Source organism: Capra hircus, chromosome 26 (assembly GCF_001704415.2).
Source record: "Capra hircus breed San Clemente chromosome 26, ASM170441v1, whole genome shotgun sequence".
Taxonomy (NCBI): Eukaryota; Metazoa; Chordata; class Mammalia; order Artiodactyla; family Bovidae; genus Capra; species Capra hircus.
The window spans coordinates 13,863,662-13,885,791 of record NC_030833.1 but is presented as its reverse complement, the minus strand read 5'-3'; positions in this window follow the sequence as shown (position 1 = coordinate 13,885,791).

The window sequence follows — 22,130 nt, the reverse complement described above, 5'->3', positions numbered from 1 at the left end:
GAATATTTCAGAACCAAAATCTTGATCCATAAAAGAAAAAAATATGATAAACTTGACCTTATCAAACTTAAGACCTACTCTTCAAAAGACAGTGAAGAGAATTAAAAAACAAAGACGAAACCCACCATACATTAGGAAAAAATATTTGCAAAGCGCACATCTAATAAAGGACTTGTATTAATATCAATAATTCTTACAAATAACTCTCAAACCTCAATAATGAGAAAAGGAAAAATATTTCTTGAAATAGGCAAAGTATTTGAAGAAAAGTCTTCACCAAAGAAGATAATATGGTACAAATAAACTTGTGAAAAATGCTCAGAATCATTAGCCACTCAGTTCAGTTCAGTTGCTCAATCATGTCTGACTCTTTGCAACCCCATGAATTGCAACACGCCAGGCCTCCTTGTCCATCACCAACTCCTGGAGTTCACTCAAACTCACGTCCATCGAGTCGGTGATGCCATCCAGCCATCTCATCCTCTGTCGTCCCCTTCTCCTCCTGCCCCCAATCCCTCCCAGCATTAGAATCTTTTCCAACGAGTCAACATTTTGCATGAAGTGGCCAAAGTTCTGGAGTTTCAGTTTTAGCATCATTCCTTGCAAAGAACACCCAGGACTGATCTCCTTTAGAATGGACTGGTTGGATCTCCTTGCAGTCCGTGGGACTCTCAAGAGTCTTCTCCAACACCATGGTTCAAAAGCACCAATTCTTTGGCACTCAGCTTTCTTCACAATCCAACTCTCACATCCATACATGACCACTGGAAAAACCATAGCCTTGACTAGACGGACCTTTGTTGGCAAAGTAATGTCTCTGCTTTTCAATATGCTATCTAGGTTGGTCATAACTTTCCTTCCAAGGAGTAAGCGTCTTTTAATTTCATGGCTGCAATCACCATCTGCAGTGATTTTGGAGCCCCCAAAAATAAAGTCTGACACTGTTTCCACTGTTTCCCCATGTATTTCCCATGAAGGGATGGGACCAGATGCCATTATCTTCATTTTCTGAATGTAGAGCTTTAAGCCAACTTTTTTACTCTCCTCTTTCAATTTCATCAAGAGGCTTTTAGTTCCTCTTCACTTTCTGCCATAAGGGTGGTGTCATCTGCATATCTGAGGTTATTGAGATTTCTCCCCACAATCTTGATTCCAGCTTGTGCTTCTTCCAGCCCAGAGTTTCTCATGGAGTACTCTGAATATAAGTTAAATAAGCAGGGTGACAGTATACAGCCTTGACATACTCCTTTTCCTATTTGGAACCAGTCTGTTGTTCCATGTCCAGTTCTAACTGTTCCCTCCTGACCTGCATATAGGTTTCTCAAGAGGCAGGTCAGGTGGTCTGGTATTCCCATCTCTTTCAGAATTTTCCACAGTTTATTGTGATCCACACAGTCAAAGGCTTTGGCATAGTCAATAAAGCAGAAATAAATGTTTTTCTGGAACTCTCTTGCTTTTTCAATGATCCCGTGGATGTTGGCAATTTGATCTCTGGTTCCTCTGCCTTTTCGAAAACCAGCTTGAACATCTGGAAGTTTACAATTCATGTATTGCTGAAGCCTGGCTTGCAGAATTTTCAGCATTACTTAACTAGCGTGTGAGATGAGTGCAATTGTGCAGTAGTTTGAGCGTTCTTTGGCATTGCCTTTCTTTGGGATTGGAATGAAAACTGACCTTTTCCAGTCCTGTGGCCACTGCTGAGTTTTCCAACTTTGTGGGCACATTGAGTACAGCACTTTCACCCCATCATCTTCCAGGATTTGAAATAGCTCAGCTGGAATTCCATCACCTCCATGAGCTTTGTTTGTAGTGATGCTTTCTAAGGCCCACTTGACTTCAGTTCTAGGTTGTCTGGCTCTAGGTGAGTGATCACACCATTGTGATTATCTTAGTTGTAAAGATCTTTTTTGTACAGTTCTTCTGTGTATTCTTGCCACCTCTTCTTAATATCTTCTGCTTCTGTTAGGTCCATACCATTTCTGTCCTTTATCGAGCCCATCTTCACATGAAATGTTCCCTTGGTATCTCTAATTTTCTTGAAGAGATCTCTAGTCTTTCCCATTCTATTGTTTTCCTCTATTTCTTTGCATTGATCACTGAAGAAGTCTTTCCTTATCTCTTCTTGCTATTCTTTGGAACTCTGCATTCAGATGCTTGTATCTTTCCTTTTCTCCTTTGCTTTTTGCTTCTCTTCTTTTCACAGCTATTTGTAAGGCCTCGCCAGATAGCCATTTTGCTTTTTGCATTTCTTTTCCTTGGGGATGGTCTTGATCCCTGTCTCCTGTACAATGTCACAAACCTCTGTCCATAGTTCATCAGGCACGCTATCTATCAGATCTAGTCCCTTAAATCTATTTCTCACTTCCACTGTGTAATCATAAGGGATTTGATTTAGGTCATATCTGAATGGTCTAGTGGTTTTCCCTACTTTCTTCACAAGAAAAGAATGGCCTTCCTTTCACAAGAAGGGAATAGCAATCCACTTCAGTATTCTTGCCTTGAGAACCCCATGAACAGTATGAAAAGGCAAAATGATAGGATACTGAGAGGGGAACTCCCCAGTTGGTAGGTGCCCAATATGCTACTGGAGATCAGTGGAGAAATAACTCCAAAAAGAATGAAGGGATGGAGCCAAAGCAAAAACAATACCCAGTTGTGAATGTGACTGGTGATAGAAGCAAGGTCTGATGCTGTAAAGAGCAATATTGCATAGGAACCTGGAATGTTAGGTCCATGAATCAAGGCAAATTGCAAGTGGTCAAATAGGAGATGGCAAGAGTGAATGTCAACATTCTAGGAATCAGTGAACTAAAATGGACTGGAATGGGTGAATTTAACTCAGATGACCATTATATCTACTACCGTGGGCAGGAATCCCTTAGATGAAATGGAGTAGCCATCATGGTCAACAAAAGAGTCTGAAATGCAGTACTTGTATGCAATCTCAAAAATGACAGATTGATCTCTGTTCGTTTCCAAGACAAACCATTCAATATCACAGTACTCCAAGCCTATGCCCCAACCAGTAACACTGAAGATGCTGAATTTGAATGGTTCTATGAAGATCTACAAGACCTTTTAGAATTAACACCCCAAAAGGATGTCCTTTTCATTATAGGGGACTGGAATGCAAACGTAGGAAGTCAAGAAACACTTGGAGTAACAGGCAAATTTGGCCTTGGAATATGGAATGCAGCAGGGCAAAGGCTAATAGAGTTTTGGCAAGACAACGCACTGGTCATAGCAAACACCCTCTTCCAACAACACAAGAGAAGACTCTATACATGGACATCACCAGATGGTCAACACTGAAATCAGATTGATTATATTCTTTGCAGCCAAAGATGGAGAAGCTCTATACAGTCAGCAAAAACAAGACCGGGAGCTGACTGTGGCTTAGATCATTAGCCACTAGGGAAATGCAAATTAAAATCATAATTTAGAAACCACAACATATTAATTAGAATGGCTATTTTTTTTTAATGTGAAAATACTGAATGCTGGCAGAGAATGAGAAGAATTAGAACTCTCATACACTGCTGATGAAATCCAAAGCAATACAATAACTTTGACAACAGGCTGGCAGTTTCTTATTAAATGTACACTAGACATATGACTCAACAATCTTATTCTTAGGTATTTACTCAAGTGAAAGAAAAACTTATGTTCACACAAAAACCTGTGTGAGAATGTTTCTAGAAGCTTTTTTCATAATAATTATCGAAGCTGAAAACCATTCAACTATGCCTCAGCTATGGAAAGGACAAAGTTGTGACAGATGAGTACAGTGGCTACGCCATTAACAGTATGCCAAGTAACATCACTCAGGATGTCACATGGATATCGCATGTTGTCATAAGAGGGGCATTTCACCTTTGTAGGATGTTCCCCCCAAATCATCGACTAATCATGAAAAGAATATCAGACAAACCCAAACTGAGAGACATTTTACAAAACACTTAACCAAGACTTCCCTGGTGGTCTAGTGGTTAAGTATCCTCATGCCAATGCAGGAAACACAGGTTCAATCACTGGTCAGGGAAGATCCCACATGCTGGAGCAACTAAGACCTCAAACCATAACCACTGAAGCTTGCACGCTCTAGAGCCCTATAGCTGCAACTACTGAAGCCTACATACTCTGGAGCTCATGCTCTGCAACAAGAGAAGCCGCTGCAATAAGAAGCCTGCCGCTGCAACTAGAGAGTAGCCCCCATTCACTGCAACTAGAGAAAGCCTGCGTGCATAGCCAAAATTAATTAATTCATTATTAATTGAAAAAACACCTGACCAGTACTTCTCCAAACTGTTGAGGTTATAAATAACAAGAAAAGATTGAGAAACGGTCAGTTTTTCCAGAACAGGAAAAAGGACATTTATGAGAAAATGGCAGAATTCAAATAGTGTCTGGAGCTTAGTTAATAGTAATATATCAACATTGGTCTCTTTGTTTAGACAAATATGTCATGGTGACGTAAGATGTTAACCTTTGCAGAAATGAAACACGGTGAAGGGCAAGTAGGAACTTTGTTCTCTCTTTTCAACCTTTCTGTACATCTATAATTATTCCAAACTGAAAGAAATTATTAGAAAAATAAGCATGTAGTGAGCACTCAGTAAATGACGATTATTGCTACTCTTTTGAGGAGAAAGCCCTGGCAGAAAATGCAGATTACAAACCTTTGAACTTCCATTGCATGACAATTCATAGATGGTGAGTTGGCTTTTACAAATGTTATTTCACATATTAGGTCATAACAGCTCAGATCTAGAAGAGATGGATACATTACCACGTACAACCTCCTCGTTTTCCAGATGAAGAACCAGAAGTCCAATAAAAAGCAAGAAGAGGAAAAATAACGGTGATTGAAATAATAGAAATAATGGTAAGAATTTTTTTAAAGGAACAGTCACGAACAACAGTAAATAATAAATAAATAACAGTAAATAATACTTACAGTAACTCAGGCACTGTTCTAGGTGTTTATACCTGAGATCCCATTCACAACAACATTACAAGATATATTTTATAATAATCTCTATTTTTGTAGAGGAGGAAGCAAGGTTAAATATCTTGCTCTGGTCACATAGCTTGCAAGGCTGAGCCTCAAACACAGGAAAAGAAAAGGAACTTAGATTCACTGAGAACTTACCACAGAGCAGGCAAGATGCCCAGTGTTTCCTAAACCTTAACTCATTTAATTCCTTACAAAATTCTGTGAGATCCCCATTATCCCATATTCACTAATAAGGAACTCAAGGTTTACATAATTGTCCTGCCACACAGCTGGCAGGTGGCAGAGCTGGGATTTGAACTTAGATCCACCTGCTCCTATTCCTGCTCCCTCTTTCCCATACTGGTCTCCTCTCGATACAGGTCCAAGGAACCAGAGGCTCTGCCTTTTCATTCGCTGTTTATTCCACATTCAGGAAATCTTAGCTTTCCCAGTTGTCCAGCTTCTGCTCTTTCCTTTTTTACAAGCAGAAAAGACATCATCTTCTCTCCATAATTCCTTAAGACTCAAGGAGCTGACCTAGGGCTCATAAGATCCTCAACACACAGGATGACAACCATGTCCATTCAAAAAATTCAAAGTTCATCCAATACCTAGAAAATTTTAACAGAATCAGTAAGATGTTAACATATGACAATATTAGCTGAGGCTGATGTCTGATGCTTTGGCCAAGCACTCACTGTCCGCGGCTCGGAGGGTCTGAAAAGCGTTACATGTATTTAAACATATTGGGGGAAATAGTACAAAGCGATCATCTGTTTGTATCCCCTCGCATATGTGGCCACAAATGGAACACATTGGAAAGGTTATGAGAGATCAGGAGATTTAGTGAACAGGGCACAATACAGCTTTGTGGTCCGGTTTATTTTCTCATGACAATGTAAAATATAGATTGAGATGAACTCAAATCCTTCATATTTAGTTTTATAGCTTAAATTCATAAATTCTCTACATTCATTAGAAAGTGATGTACTATCTGCACCCACTTGAAAAGATAGCATCCCTGGGGACAGATACAAGAATATTAAAAAAAAAAGCCTGATCAAAGAAATATTGCTTCTTTTCTCCTTTCATTGAACAGATGTGCAATGTGTCCAGAGAAAGAAATAGAAAAATTCCTGAGTGATTTATTTGATGCACCTAGTTTTAACCGAGGTTATTGCATGCCTGATATCATGACGGGGCTTATTAGTTTCTAGTTGAAAATGACCAGAGAGAATCCCATTCACTTCATCAATACGGTCCATTTATAGGTTGTCAGGGAGGTGACACCGTGCAGCCACGGCACTTTGTCTTAGACTTATTTCTCTATTAGATGGTTGCTGTCTTTATCATGAAGACGTTTGGTTACTTAAGAAAAGCCAGACCAGAAAGATATATCTGTTCCATCCCAGCATTTAAGTCATTAAAAGCAGATGAATCCCTTAGAAAAATGAATCCTCGATTCAAAGCCACATTGCCGCAGAAGACATTACAAAAGTCTCATTTGCCACTGAAAAAATAAAAACAGACCAAAACAACCATTTTTTTTTTTCTGGGAAAAGAGTTGACTTTAGGCTTTGCTGGAAAGAATACTTTGTAGGAACCAGGGGTTCCCAGACTTTGTGAAGCGAGATAATTATTTTTTTTATTTTTAGTTATTTATTTTTAACACCGAAAACAACAACAAAATTATTTTTAAAAGCTTGGGGTGAAGGTCCCTCCACATAGGATTGTCAACTTTTAATTTTTCTAAATAAACTCATTCACCAGTGTTTCCTAGGGTCTCCATCACTCTGTAAGGAAAGGACATTTTAAGACAGGTCAGATTTTAAAATAACACACATGTTTAAAAAAACCACTATCTCAGAAAGAAAGTGTTCCTTCCTGGGTGAGAGAGCTGGAGGTTCCTCTCTCTACAGACTGAAGAAGCTGTGATCGCATATCAGAGGTGGCCTGCATCCGTGGGAACCTCCAGGAAATCTGATAAGACCAGTGACAAAGTATTGATGTTAGGGGTGGAAGCTTCTGGTTCTGGAAATTTTTTTGGTAATTTCATCATACTTTACTAAATTGTTACAGCACTAACAGTAATAGAAATAATGAAAAAATGGATAGTAATAAAAATAATAATGAAAATAATAATCTTATTTTTATTAAAAATAAACTTTTATTTCTATTTTATTAAAAATAAAATAATAATGATAAATAGGTAATACTATTTATTAAAGATTAGATGTCAGCTGGTTACTATGTGCTGGACGTGTTGGCCTCTCTTAATTCCTGCAACAACCCGTAACACTGGTAGCATCACTGTCACCTGAGGAACTAGGTAACCACGGCTCAGAGGAGTTACAGAGCTTGCCCGAGGCACCCAACACTGAGCGGCAGAACTGGGATTCCCGTCCAAGTCCCCGGGAGTCAGACGCTAGTGCTTGAACTCAGGGTCCTGCCTCCTCCACATGACGCTCTCTTGTGTTTTCCTGTCTCAGGCTCTGCTTTTCACACATGCGCTCAGGGTTTGTTTGTTTTTTTTCATCTTCAAATCCTCAACACTCAGGCGCAGTGCCTGACAACTGGTAGACACCTACTCCCGATTTCTAAACAAGTGTATAAATGAAGACTTTCAGTTAGAGAAATTTGTTTTCAAACATAGGGTGGTATGATAATTAAATGAGATCATAGACGCAAAACACTTAAAACTGCGCCTGACATAACACAGGAAGCCACTGATACATGTGAGTGCCTTTCATTACCGGTGTTAAGAAATCAGCTCCCCTTTGAGAAAGCTGTCTTGGCTTGGTCTGCTGGAGAATTCCCAGCAAACTTTCAGAGGAATCTTCATACAGGATATCTTCTACAGAAGGACTAAAAAAATTCAGAAATGACAATTTCTAAAATGCCCACATTTTTCTTCTTTTGCTAGATATATTATCATTATAACATGTTATTCTATTATATATGCCATACGATATATATCATATGTAGATTAATGTCCCTTATCTCATGAATGAAGGATGTGCAATTTAATAATAAAATAAAATCAATCTTTAGGCCCTCCCTGATGAAAGAATTTTTAAAGCAAATCTTGCTTTGTTGGGCCCCAAAGTTATAAGTGGTTGAAAATTGTGGTTCCCCTGTGTATAACTTTGAAATACAAACTTTTCCTAATTTGAAAAGCAGAATTGACCAGTGCTATTTAGACAGAGCGCCCTGACATTCTCTGAGCGTGTCCTTTACAGATACAGTCTTAGGCTCAAGCTTAGATTTTTCATTCTCCTCTACGGCACTGTGAAAGCTGCATTGCAAGGCAGACTGTATTACTAGTACCAGGGGCATTGTATTATTCTCCCAGACCTTTGCTGGAAATTTCCCAAGATGGTAATGAGAAAACGATTACAGCAAGCTCCATTTGTCTCTGATTTCTGCACCCTAAATTACCAGGGGTCCCAGGGACCATCCTCCTCAAGGCAATCTTGGGGACCAGATTGAGAAGGTGATGTTCCTGCTGATTTTTATTTCAGTCAGTGATACTCCCTGCTTCCTCTCCTGGACAGATGTTTCTCTGAGCAAAGCAGCCCTGGCTGCTGAAATGATTTCTAAGTCTCTCCCATCAGCAGGACTGGGGGACAAGGAGGCTGGTTACTCTTCAGCCCTTCAAATGGGTTAAAGTGTTGAAAGTCAGAGTTACCGCTATAGCAGCAGGATTTATAAATGTCTCAGTTCCCTAGGTTACATTGTGGAAAGCAACTTCATTGCATTTTGCCGTATAAAATAGATTTTACCTAAGATAAAAAGGACAGGAAAAGAAAATTTGGGATAAAATAGATTCATGCATGTTTATTTTACTCCAGGCTGAAACAGGCTAATTGCTGACAATGTGGTACCCTGTGTTTGGGCTCAATGTGATTTCAATATAGTGAGGTTTAGTCTCTGGTGCTGAGAGGTGAATAACCATTTTCCATCTTTGCTCATAGATGGAGAAATGTAAGTGGCTTCAAAATACTGAACAGTTAGATGTTGCTTGTAATACATTATTCTTACCAGACAGACAATGTCTGAATTGAGTTTTATAAAAATAATTTCACAGATAAATGTACACCTTAAGAAGAGGTAGAGGTAAATTAAAAGTATCTTTTCTATAGATAATACATAAAATATTATCTTTCATAGACAAATAGGCAAAATTATCTTTTTTCTTAGATGCATGTATTTTCCAAAGAACTTAAAGTCAACCAAGAGCATCTTTTTGTGTATCTTCTTCATGAGTAAATTACACAGAAAAGTCCTACAGTCACATAACATAAACTTCTGCCCAGGCAGACCATTTTCTTTCTGTTCCTGAATTGGAACAACATAACACCCCAGATCATCTCAATCTTCTGCACAGTAAATATCCCTCAGATGAGGAACAACTGGTCTTTTGTACTGGAAACCCCACTTAAACAAGACTGCTGTCAGGGATGCAGAAAGTAAAGATGATGTTTGCTTTATCGTTTTCAAGATAATCTCAAAGAGTTGTTGGCTTATTGGCTCCAGTCCTTCAGCAGCAAATAGAACAATTACAATTGGGAAAAAAAAAAAAATTCAAACCCCTCCCACCTCTTTTCTACAGTAGATCAAGCCCCGAGAGTTATTTTGTTAAAAAAAAAAAAACCTGGTCCAGAATCAGTTTTTCCTCCTTCCTCCCACTGCTTCCCTTTCAGTTTGTTTTTAAGGGTTTTTGTTTTTGTTGTTTTCTCAACCAATTCCATCCACACTTGTGAATGATAATGAATTGGGTGTTCTTGGAGGAACTTGAACTTCTTGGATAAAAGATGTGTTCGATGTTTAGGTCGTTAACGTTGACATGATTATCTTCAGAGTTTGGCCCCATTATCTTGATTACTGAGCCACTGTTTATTGTCATAGTCTGTCACAGAGCTTAACAACAAAAGGTTGTCAGCACGAAAGGACCCAAGTGATGCGGACAGAATGACTGATCTTCTTTTGATGAAATAGTTGCTGTTACTTGCTCTCGCTTCAGGGTGAATGACATAAAATGCTTCTGACTTCAACACCAGGACAATTATTTTCAAGCTCTGTTGAAAATCTGCAGATTTGAGTAGGTATCAGTGTCCTTAAAAGTGACCATGCCCTTTGAGCCAGAAATTCTGTTTCTAATTCTACCAAGGGAGCAGTAAAACATGCAGATTTATGTCCAAAACTAGTCATTTCAGTTTTGTTTATAATAGCAAAACATTGATGGCAATCCAAATGTCCAACTATCGAGCCAAGCAAATTATGTTATCAAGCACAACATGATTCAAAATCAAACCTTCAAATAATAGTTACTAAATATAGGGAAAATTCAAGGAGGGCATGGCAACTAACTCCAGTATTCTTACCTGGAGAATTCCATGGACATAGGAGTCTGGAGGGCTACAGTCCATGGGGTCGCAGAGTCAGACCCGACTGAGCGACTAAGCACAGAACAGCACAGCATAGGAAAAATTCATGGTCTATTGTTAAATAAACTATGGATTAAAAAAAAAAATGTAAGCCTGATGTTCCAAGATGTTACATACTTGTGTATAGGTAACAACGAAGCCTGCAGGATTTTTCTGGTTCTTAGCCCTGGATGGGGGGAATTATTTTTATTCATTCTTAATATTTTGTTCGATTTTCTCGATTTTCTACCATCAGTACACATTTCTCTGATAACTTGAACAATAGCAAATGCAAATTGAAAAAAAAAAAAACTAGAAGGATGCAAGCATTTGTATTTATCTGAAGTATGGATCCATCCATGGTCAAGTACACAGGTGAGCAGACATGCAACAGCATCTCATGGACCCACTCTTCCAGGACCTACATGTTGTCAAAAGGAAGTCCCATAACATGCTTTTGCAGCTCCGAGCCCTTTATTAATGCCACATGTGCTCTTGTAAGGTTAAGTTATTAAGTGCTATACAATAATTGTCTCTACTCCAAAGCAGACATTTCATTTCACTTGCCTTGTGTGGATCTATTTCGGTATCATTTATCACAGACGCTTTTAAAGACACATCTCAGTCGGCTGCTTTCTCTTGCCCCTTTCTTTGAATGCAAGCCGACCTAAATGGCCCCAGTAAGAAATTAAATATAATTACCTATAGAAGCGCACAGGGGACAATGAGATCGCACCAGCTTCCGAAATGGAAAAAGGCCTTTGGAGGCCCCTCATCTTCATTCCTCCCCAGAGTTAATTTGTCTGCATTTCCTCCCTCGTTGGAGAACGCTTACACGCAGCCTCACAATGACCTGTTTAGTTGGCGGTGGAAAATTATGTCATTTGCAAGCAAGCTTTCAGCTGTGATATTTTATAATTGTTAAGATGAAAACCCGATAATCCTCTCCCCCTTCACATAAACTGCAATCCATCTTTAAACCTGTGATAATTCCGAAAACCTGCCGCTTAATAAACTAACAAACCCCAGGCCTATGTGATTTTACGGGGAGTCAATCTTTGATCAGCCAAGCTGAAATGGGTCTGATAAGGGGACGCCCTTCCACTCTGGGAGTCGCCACTTGAGTGGGTGATTGCTGTTTCCTCCCCGTCCTCAAGTGCCAAATAAGCAGAAGTCTTCCTGAGCTTCTTATCTCTTTCACTTTCTTCTCGAGATCTCTGTCGCTTTAATCCGGCATGTCTGCTGCTGGTTAACAAGGAAATCCTATGTCAATTATCGCCAACAACTTCCTGCTGCGAAGCAGTGGGGAATCAAAGCGTTTGAGAGCCTTTTCACACCAGAGAGTGGTGCAGGGCCTAATTAAATGGCCCTCATATCCTGCGGCCCGGTGGAGGCCACATGATAGATAGCTAATGAAAGATAGCCTAATTTTTCTAAGAACTGTTTGGAAGCTGGTGGGCTGTCCGGTGGGTTGAAGGTGTGTCCTGGAGTGGGACTGCGTGTTTTCTTTTTTTCTACTTCTGCTAAATGTAGTGGGCCTGTTGTTGGCACTGGACAGCAGGATCGGAAGAGAGCCACCTTCCGGGAGACTGCAGCTTCTTAGAGTTGCTCTCCACATACGAGGTCCAAATGGAGCAAGAGAGGGATGTGCGTGAAGATACAGAATGACGTGATGTTCAGACCTGGAAGGAGACCACTGTCTATGGACTGATTTACCTGGCCCCAACATGAAGATTCCTCCTCTGACCAAGGAATTCTCTGTTATTTAAAGTTATTTATTTATTTATTCAGCTGCATCAGGCCTTAGTTGCATCATGTTGAATCTTAGTTCCCTGACCAGGGATCAAACCCACGTCCCCTACACTACAAGGCAAATTCTTAACCACTAGACCACCAGGGGAGTCGCTGATAGTACTTTAATAAAATCATTTGATAAGATTGCTGCCAGTCATTCTTTTCAAGTTGACTTATTCCCTGAGGTACACATAGTCTATAGACAGATGAAACTGAAAGAATGCTTTTTATTCTACTACTTTTTTTGTGTGAGAAATATTTTTGTGACTCACATTTGCTCTCACAATGTTTCTTTATCTGGAGCAGTGATCCTCAAAGTGTGGTCCCAGAACAAGCAACTTTACCTGTCCACTTGCAAGCAACTCAAATTTCTCAGACCCCACTCCACAGCCTGTGACTCAAACAGTCGAAGGGTGAGATTGATGACCCCAGTTTTAACAAGCCATCCAAGCGATTCTGAGGCACGCTAAAATCTGAGAGCCCTGGTCTAGTACATGACTAGAAACTCTTGTAAATGGCCAGTTCAGATTGTTAATCATATATATCATCATTTGTTTTAAAAAAAAATCCAGCAAGTTACATAGTGGACAGATACCGCATGTTATTTAACCTTGATATGATGTCTGTCTACATTTTATCAAAATGCATGTATACAAGCCTGGGATCATTTCCTGAGTTCTGACTCGTGATGTAGTACCTTACTGAGTGAGGCGACTTTGTTTTCATTTGTGGAATAGGGGGGTGGGAGGTGGGGAGTATATCCACTGAAATATTTAAAGCTATTTTCCAGAGTTGTGATTCTTAGGCTTGCAGATTAAAACAAAACCAAGGTACCAATAAGGTTTGTTGCTTGTTTTGTTATGAATAATATTTACCCCCCCAACATTTAATAAAAGAAAGCACAGTTTTCAAAATGACAAAAAGAAAACTTATAAGAATTATAAGGACATAATTTCAGAATAAACGTCAATCCTTTAAATGGAGTGAGGTTTGCTTATGAATAGTTCATTCTACTGTCTTCATTTTTCTCCTTTAATTATAGGTTTGGGAGTTCTTTGCCATGGAGTGGCATTGGCTTGGTTAACTGATATGTAGAAATGGCTAGTGTGGGTTTTGGTTACAGAGAGGAGGTAACATTTTTTAACTTGGAAGCTTGTAACTCTTATAACTTGGAAGCAGTCATGTTGGTCTCCTGCTTAAGATTATTATCTGTTTCATGGAATGAAAAATTTCTCATAACATCACTTTAAGTGCTTTCTAGTTTGACCCTCAGCTCACTTTATTATCATAACTGTTACTACTAATAATATTGTGCCCATTACTATTATCACATCTACTCCTACTATTTCTACGGAATGCGCATTAAACAAAACTCACTATATCTAATCATTCCATAAGGTCATTTTTGTGGATAACCTCATCAACCACCAGATACTATTGTTATCTTGATTTTTACAAGTAAGAAATGGAAGCACAGGGAAGTTAGATTGACTGCTCAATTACTAAATGAGAAAACTTGGGCTAAGAGTCAAGTGGCTCAGCTATTAAATAATTGCAAACTGGCTGCTATAGCTCCAGCCATCACACCTACATTCCAAAAAGGAAGAAGGAGGAAGAAAAGTAGCAAAAACCTCCGCTGATAACTTTAGTCTACATAGCACTGTCATGAACTTAGTTACATGGTCACTCCCAGCTATAGGGGAGGATGGGATAATACGTTAATTATTTTTTAAAATTTGGCACATGATTGCTCCCTAATAAAATTAGTTTTGCTAGTGTGAAAAGGAAAAAATGAACGCTGAGTGAACTACCAGTATTTTCTTCTCTGATACAAGACATTCTCATTCACTATGGGGAAGAATTGCACCAATTCTCATGTGGCTGAAGGACTACTTGTATATCAGGTGGACTTTTGCCATCTGGTCCCTTCACTGGGATGCAAACTTAAGTGGTGTATGAAGGGGCACACTTCTCACTCCTCTGGGAGTGGGGGTAATAATTATAGAGTGGCCATAAACATGGCTATGTGATTGGAAAATCAAGATGAACCCAACTCTGTGCGTTTTACATTTAGCTATGGTTTGATCTAGGACAGTCTAAAAATCATCGACTTTTCATCAAAATGTAAAATGAAAGCTTACCACATTCAAATCATCCGTGTCCTTTCCCCAGACGTCTCATTCATACTGTGTCTGGATTCTTGGTAGCGGGACACTTCAGGGCAGCATCTTCACATCTGTTCTCTCCCACAGCCTTTGTTCCAAGTCTGTTCTGTCGTCTACATTAACGTTATGTCAGCACATGCCCACAGGCTCACTCCACAACCCTCACCTGAACAACCAAAATGGACCATAACATTGCAAGACCAACGACGACTGAGAACTTTAAGATTCTATTTCCTCTAACTTTTTCTCAACAACGTTCAGTTGACTTCTGCCCAGGATTCCAGAACATCCTAAAGATAACAGTAGTGGAGATTTTGTGGGACATTTGTCCTACATTGAAATGTGAACCAGTTCTTCAAAATTCTAATTTGAGTGTTTTCCTTTTAAATGAATAATTTAAATATCAAATATCTTTCTTTGTGTGTCTATACTAAAGATCATACTATCACCTTTTAAAAGTTTGTTACAGACTCACAGAGAAACGGGAAGAGTGAAGACCATATTACAGTCTATAACTATTTGAATTATGGTGGGTTAGTTTAGCATCATCCCAACGGGGTGAGGACATAGGAAGCAGAAAGAAACATTTTCCCACAAGGAAAAGCACACAGCTTTGGAATGAGACCAGTGTTTGAAATCAGGCTCAGATGCTTACTGGCAAACTTCCTAAGCTTTTCTAAATGTTGGTTTTCTCATTTGTAGAATGGGTTGCTGTGAATGATGACACAGCAATGGACATTTATTGAGGGTGTCTCAGGGGTTGGACACTAAATGAATTATGTTCATTATTTTATTAATTCTCATCATGATCTAATAATGTAATTACTGTTAACATTTTCGCGATAATATCTGTTTCAGTTATCTATAGCTTCATGATGACCCCTGACTTTCAGTGGTAAGCAGTAACCCTCCCTCTAGCTCACTTTGAGCTGGAAACTGAGGCTGAGCTCCGTTGAGTTACTCTGGTCTCCAATGGACTCTCAAATCTCTACAATCAGCTGCAGGTCAGCAGGGCAGCTCTGCCTCGGGGATTTGGCTGCTGGGTGACAGGGGTGATTTGGGTCATAAGTCTTTCCTCGTGAAGTTAGCTAGCCTAGGCTTGTTCATATGGTAGGAGCAGTGTTCAGAGTGAAAAAGAGACAGAACATTAGCCCTGTTGAGATACAGGCACAAAACCAGCACATCATCACCCTGCTGTATGCAGCTGGCCGAAGCAAGTCCATACCACCAAACCCAGATTCAAGGAGTGGGGAATGGACTCCATCGCTTGATGGAAAGAAACACAAAGTCTCCAAGGAAGGAGGGTAATGGTAGACAGTTTTGCAAACAGTCTCCCAAGTCCCTACCTCATAGGGTTGTTGTAAGGATTCACAAATAATAATAGCTAATCTTCCTTAATTCTCATAATAATCCTGTGATATAGGTATGATTAGTGTCTCCATTTTACAGCCAAGTGAGCTGAAGCAGGGAGATGTTCATTTTCTTCCCAAAGTTGCAAACTGCAAATGAGGAGCCAGACTCGCATGAAGGCAGTTCAGGTGAAATTTGTCTAGGACGGCATCTGGGTTAATAGTATATGATACCAATTTCAGTTTCCTGGTTTTGACAATGTGTCATGGTTACGGAAGACTTGATGGTTGGAGGAAGCTGGGCAAAAGGTCCATAGGAACTTTCTGTACTGTAGTTTGCAACTTCTTGTGAATCTTAAACTAAGCACAATTTTAAAAAATTGAGGCAGTTCCAATACTGAGCTAATGTTCTTTATATGAGGACTATAGTGCCTAGTCACACAGTAGGTGTTTAATAAATGTTAGCTTTCTCTGCTGAAAGCCCATTATCCATTTAAAAGTGAAGAGATAGCATCTCAAGTTCCTAATTCAGTATAAGCCTGGGCACCACCTCAAACAGGCTTGGAAATGACCACTCCAATGTGGCCTGGGGAAGTCTGGGATGTCGCAGGGCTACAGCTGGTCTCCCATTAGGGCAAACTTCGCAGTTACAGGGCAAAAGCGGATGTGTTTCAGAATTTCTGCTCTTCGAAGATTACTTTGTGGAAAATCTTTTTCAGATCTCACGGATCCCTGAGGAGCCTCAGCTTGGAACTGGGAAAACTGTTGGGAAGTCTAATTAAAAGAGAACAACGTGATACGCGGATTTGTTGAACTTGATAGGGTCAAGTCAGGCATGGTTTCTTTCCTCTCCTCCGAGTTAGTGGAGAAAAATTCTGTAACAGGAAAAAAAAAATACATTAGCAAATGATAGGGTACAAATAGACCTAGTTAGGTTGGATTTTCACAAAGAGTGAGATAACAGGCTTTGAAAAAAACTTTAAAGGGAAATAAATAGCCAGGTGTTAGAGTCACAGAGCTGGCAGAACAATAATAGTAACTATAATAAGAACTAGGAGGCAGGTGCTGCTGGCAACGGACGTGGCCGTGACCTGCTGCTTTAGCTAGTTCTGCGAGCCCAGTGCCTGTGTATTAATGATTAGAGGAGAAGCAGGTGATGTCCAGAACCTTGCAGAGGATGTTTTCTTGTAATGGCCAGTTGGTTTTACATGATACCTTGACAGATGAAAATAACGACTATACCCATAATGGTAATAATGACAGTAATCATAGCATTTATTGGGCACTTATTCTGTGCCAGGAACTCTTTTTAGCATGTTACCCTTGTTATCTCATCGAATCTTCACAATCTTTTACGAGTGAGGAAATTGAGGTCTGGAGACATTAAAGAACTTCTCAAGGCTTGCAGGGGAAGCGAGGGTAAAAGGATGCGTTGTCCCAGTGTGGCAACAGGCTCATTTTGGAAAAGCGTTCTGGGACATAACACCCACTGAGGTCACCTTCCCGATCGTCAGTTTTCCAGGGGATGTGGAGCGTCCAGGGTTGGAGCAACGAGGCTCCAAGGTCTCTCCTCCCCAAGGACAGAAACCAGGGTGCCTGCTTCTCAGGTGGAAAGTGTTGAACTCTCTCCAGACTCTTAGTTTTTGAGTATTTCATCTGGAATTTATTTTTGTTTACGATGTGAGGTTTGAGATGTAGCATTCACCTCTACCCCAAGGGCCAACCAGTTCTTTCTGCGTCATTTAGTTTATAAACTACCCTCTTCACATTGAATCAAAGCGCCATCTTTTACATATATTATGTTCTTATATACACTGTGAGTTATTTCTGATTCTCTGTTTTGTTCTTTATCTGTTAATGTATTCCTGTGTCAGTGGCATATTGCTTAGATTATAGTGTAGTGTAGTATATGATACACACACATAGGTATAGTATAATATAAGGAGTTTCATAGTGTTGTAGGGTAACCCCTCCAAATATTGTTCCTCTTTCAAACTTCTCTTAGTCACTCCCAGATAGTTATTACTTACATATAAGCTTTAAAATAGCTTCATGCACTCCCAGCATCCCCAGCACCTCAACACACAAAACGCACAGGGATGCTGAACTGAATTGTGTTTTATTTCTAAGTTAATTTGAGGACTGATACTTTTACGGCATTAAGCTTTCTTTACTAGGAACATGATATGTTCCTCCATTTCTCTGGGCCTTATTTTAAGATCTTCAATAAGATTTTATAGCTTTCTTTATATAGGCTCTATTCCCTTATTATTGAATTTATTCTTGGTTAATATGGTGAATAGGACTTTTTCACTTCCCTTTTGTAACTGGTTTTCACCAGTGTGGCAGGTACTGTGGCTCTGGCCCACATCCATCCAGACTCCTGACTGAAGTGCTCCCAGGTTGACATCCTTCTCAATGTGCCCGTGAATTAACATTCTCTAGGAGACTGACGGGAAATGAAATACAAATTTCCCAGCTCCCTCTCCTCTCCCTCACCTCACCCCTAGCTCACCCTTACGGCCACATGAGAAGTTCTCTATGGCCAACTGATGGAGGAGAAAAACCCAGTCTGGGGCTCACACATGGGTCAGTTCAGTGTGTTGTGGCAAGCTAGAAATAAATGCCGCTACACTACATTCACTCATGGGTGACACTGGAAACTGGGGGGCGGGGAATCCTTCCAGCTTCAAGGAGTAAATCCTAAACTTTGTCATGAACTGGGTGTGGCAGGAGACATGGTCTGACATAAGGATAAACATAGACTCCTGGGAAGTGGTGAAAGGTCTGGCTGGTTGGACACAGATCTCAAAGCATTAGATCAGAGGCAAAGAGGTCTAGGAAGATGGATGTGGATAGATTCCAGGCAGTGGGTTCAAGGTGACCTACATCATTGCCCACCATCACTATTCATTTGCAGAGGGGGCCCGAAACAACACATAGAAGTGGTATCAGCCAGGCCCTGCCCTGTCCACCCTGGTGCTTGCACGACAGGTCCATGAACGGAGCAGTCAGGTAGTTCCCTTTCACCACGGCTGATGCATCTCCTGCAGATGCTGCTGGATGCGTGAGCTGAACACATTCTGCAGACCAATGCTGACCACAGCTGCAGACCAATGCTGAACCCACAATGAGACCAGTCCTCGAGCAAAGAGAATATGACTTTTGGTGATAAACTGGTTACATTGGAACTCTTTCATCCTGGAGGAAGTGACAACTTTGTCTTTGTTAAGATTGAAACATATTCTGGGCATGGGTTTGTCTTTCCTACTATTCAAGAGCTCACAGAGTTTCTATATTCTCACCTCCCCACTGAATTCTTATGTTCAAACCCCCAGCCCCCTCCCCCCATACGTCATTTTATTGTGCTTCAGTTTACTACACTTTGCAGGTATTGCATTTTTTTTTTTTTACAAATGGAAGGTTTGCGGCAACCCTGACTTGAGCATGTCTCTCAGTGCCATTTTCCAACAGCGTTTGCTCACTTTGTGTCTCTGTGTCACATTTTAATAATTCCCATAATATCTCAGACTTTTCATTATGATTATATTTGTTCTGGTGATCTGTGATCAGTGATCTTTGATGTTACTGCTGCAGAAAGATCACGGTTCTGAAGGATCAGATGATGGTTAGCATCTGTTTTTAGCAATAAAATATTTTTAATTAAGGTATCTACATTTAAAAATTAAAAAAAATTTAGTTTATTTTAATTTCTATTTATTCTTGGGTGTGCTGGGTCTTTGTTGCTGCTCCTGCATTTTTCTCTAGCTGCGGTGAGTGGAGGCAACTCTTCATCATGATGGGCAGGCTTCTCATTGCGGAGGCTTCTCCTGTCGTGGAGCACGAGCTCTAGGGTGTGTGGGCTTCAGTAGTCGCAGCGCATGGGCTTAGTTACTCTTCAGCATATGGGGTCTTCCTTTCTGGCTCAGGGATCAAACCCATGTCCCCTGTATTGGCAGGCAGATTCTTAACCACTAGATCACCAGGGAAGTCTTTCTACTTTTTTTTAGACACAATGCTATTGAGCGCTTAACAAACTACAGTATCATGTTAACATAACTTTTATATGCACTAGGGAATGATTTAATTGGAGTCATTTGCTTTATTGTGGTGGTCTGGAATTGAGCACACAATATCTCTGAGATATGACTATATTTGGAGACAGGGCCTTTATGGAGGTGGGGCCCTGATCTCATAGGTTTAATCTTCTTTAAGAAGAGACACCACAGAACTTGCTCTCACTCTTTCTCTCTCTTTACCCTTTTTGAACATGGCGAGAGGGTGGCCATCTATAAGCCTGGAAGAGAATTCTCACCAGGAATAGAAGCACATAGATCTTGCACTTTCCTGCCTCCAGAAAGATGGCAAATACATTTCTGTTGTTTAAGTCAACCAAGCTGGTGTTTTGTGATATACAGGAGGGTTAAATATATTTATTAAAAGAATAAATAAATGAATGAAAGCAATTATTCAAGTTAAGCATTTTAGTTCTTTGAGGTTAGTGATACAGTTTGATAAAATATATTGTTAGTTAAGGAATGATGTTAAATCATATGAAATTACCATTTCACAGATTAAAAATAGCCACATATCAATAATTTCATATGGCTCAATCTAATCCATGTCTAACCTAGAATTTTAAAATAACATTTAATATTTCATATCTGTGGCTTAATAGAAAATTATTTAACATCCATCTGAACTTCAGCCAGTCTGGTCCTTCTTGATGATACAGCACGGTAGCTTTGGACTAAAGCTTTAAAGAAATAAATCCATGTTCAAATCTTGGTTCTATCTCCTACTATTTGTGTGACCTTGGGTAAATCACATAATTTCTCTGAGCTGAAATTTCCTCATGTAGTAAATGGGAAAAATATTTTCTTCATAGTGTTGATATGAAGCTCAACTATGATGTAGAAATAAAGTAATTGGCACAATGCCTACACATAGTAAAGGATCAATACATGATTTCTAATGATACTCTTATTATTATTAATTTGTTTTGGTTACCTCTCTGTAAGATATTTAACGTCTTGTCCTTTCAAAACCAATTTATAGTGGTAGATAGTTGTGATAGATATCACAATAGTGTTTTGCTTCTGGGTAGGAATAAATATTGACTAAGAAGAGGCCTGCCTGAAGGAACCTTTTAAGAAAAGTTATTTATTTATTTGTATGCACGGCATGTGGGATCTTAGTTCCCTGTCCAGGGGTGGAACCTGAGTTTCCTGCGTTGGAAGTGCAGAGTCTTAATCACTGGACCAGCAGGGAAGTTCAAGAAGGAACCATTTTGGGGTTGAAAATGTTCTCAGTCATAATCTAAGTAGTGACCACATGAGTGTCCACCTATGTAAAACACCACCACTGTTTACTTAAGGTTAGGGCAGTATTCTGTTTGTGTTATAACTCAGTAGAATCACTGCCTTTTTGAGGAGTGGTAACTAAGATGGTGAAGAAGCTGTTTAAATTTCCAGCAACACGTGCTCCATCACCAGTTGTGTCCAACTTTTTGTGCCCCCATGGATTGTAGCCCGCCAGGGTCCTCCGTCCATGGAATTCTCCAGGCAAGAATACTGGAGTGGGCTGCCGTTTCCTCCTCCAGGGGATATTCTCAGCCCAGGGATCGAACCGGAGTCTCCTGCGTCTCCTGCATCGCAGGCAGGAGCCATTAGGGAAGACCACCCCCCACCCCTGAAACTTACCTAAAGGCAATTAAGCACCGCGTTTTATTTTATAAAAGCCATCATGTGTGCTGTACTGAGTCTCTCAGTTGTGTCCGACTCTTTGCGACCCCATGCACTGCAGCACACCAGGGTCTTCTCTCCATGGGATTTACCAGGCAAGAATCCTGGAATGGGTTGCTATTTCCTCCTCCAGGGGGTCTTCCCAACCCGTGGATGGAACCCCAGCCTCTTGTGTCTCCTGCATTGGCAGGCTGATTCTGCACCACTGCGCCAGCTGGGAGGCCTTCAGAGCTTCATGTAAAATTCCTCCCCGACCCATTTCCCTTCTTCCTGTGCCACCCTGCCCTCCAGCCTCTCTGCCTTTAGAATCTGTAGCACATGTTCACAACCCAGCACGCAGGTAGATGTGGTCATGAAAAATGCAAAAAGGGGAGTTTTTAGGCAATCTGATGAGCAGCAATGTACAATTTATATACGGTGTGTGTGTGCATGTGTGTGCGTGTGTGTGTGTGTGTGTGTGTGGAATGGAGGTTGAGGATCAGCACAGAAACCTCTTGTTTCTGGCAAATGAGTCAGTCAGTATAGGATGTTGATTTAGTTGAGAGATTATCACCCTACCTATGAAATTTTAAAAAGAGGCAATACTTATTGAGCATAACCTCTCTGAACCCTGAGTTTTTCTCATACACACAGTGATATTTAGGACATTCCTTTTA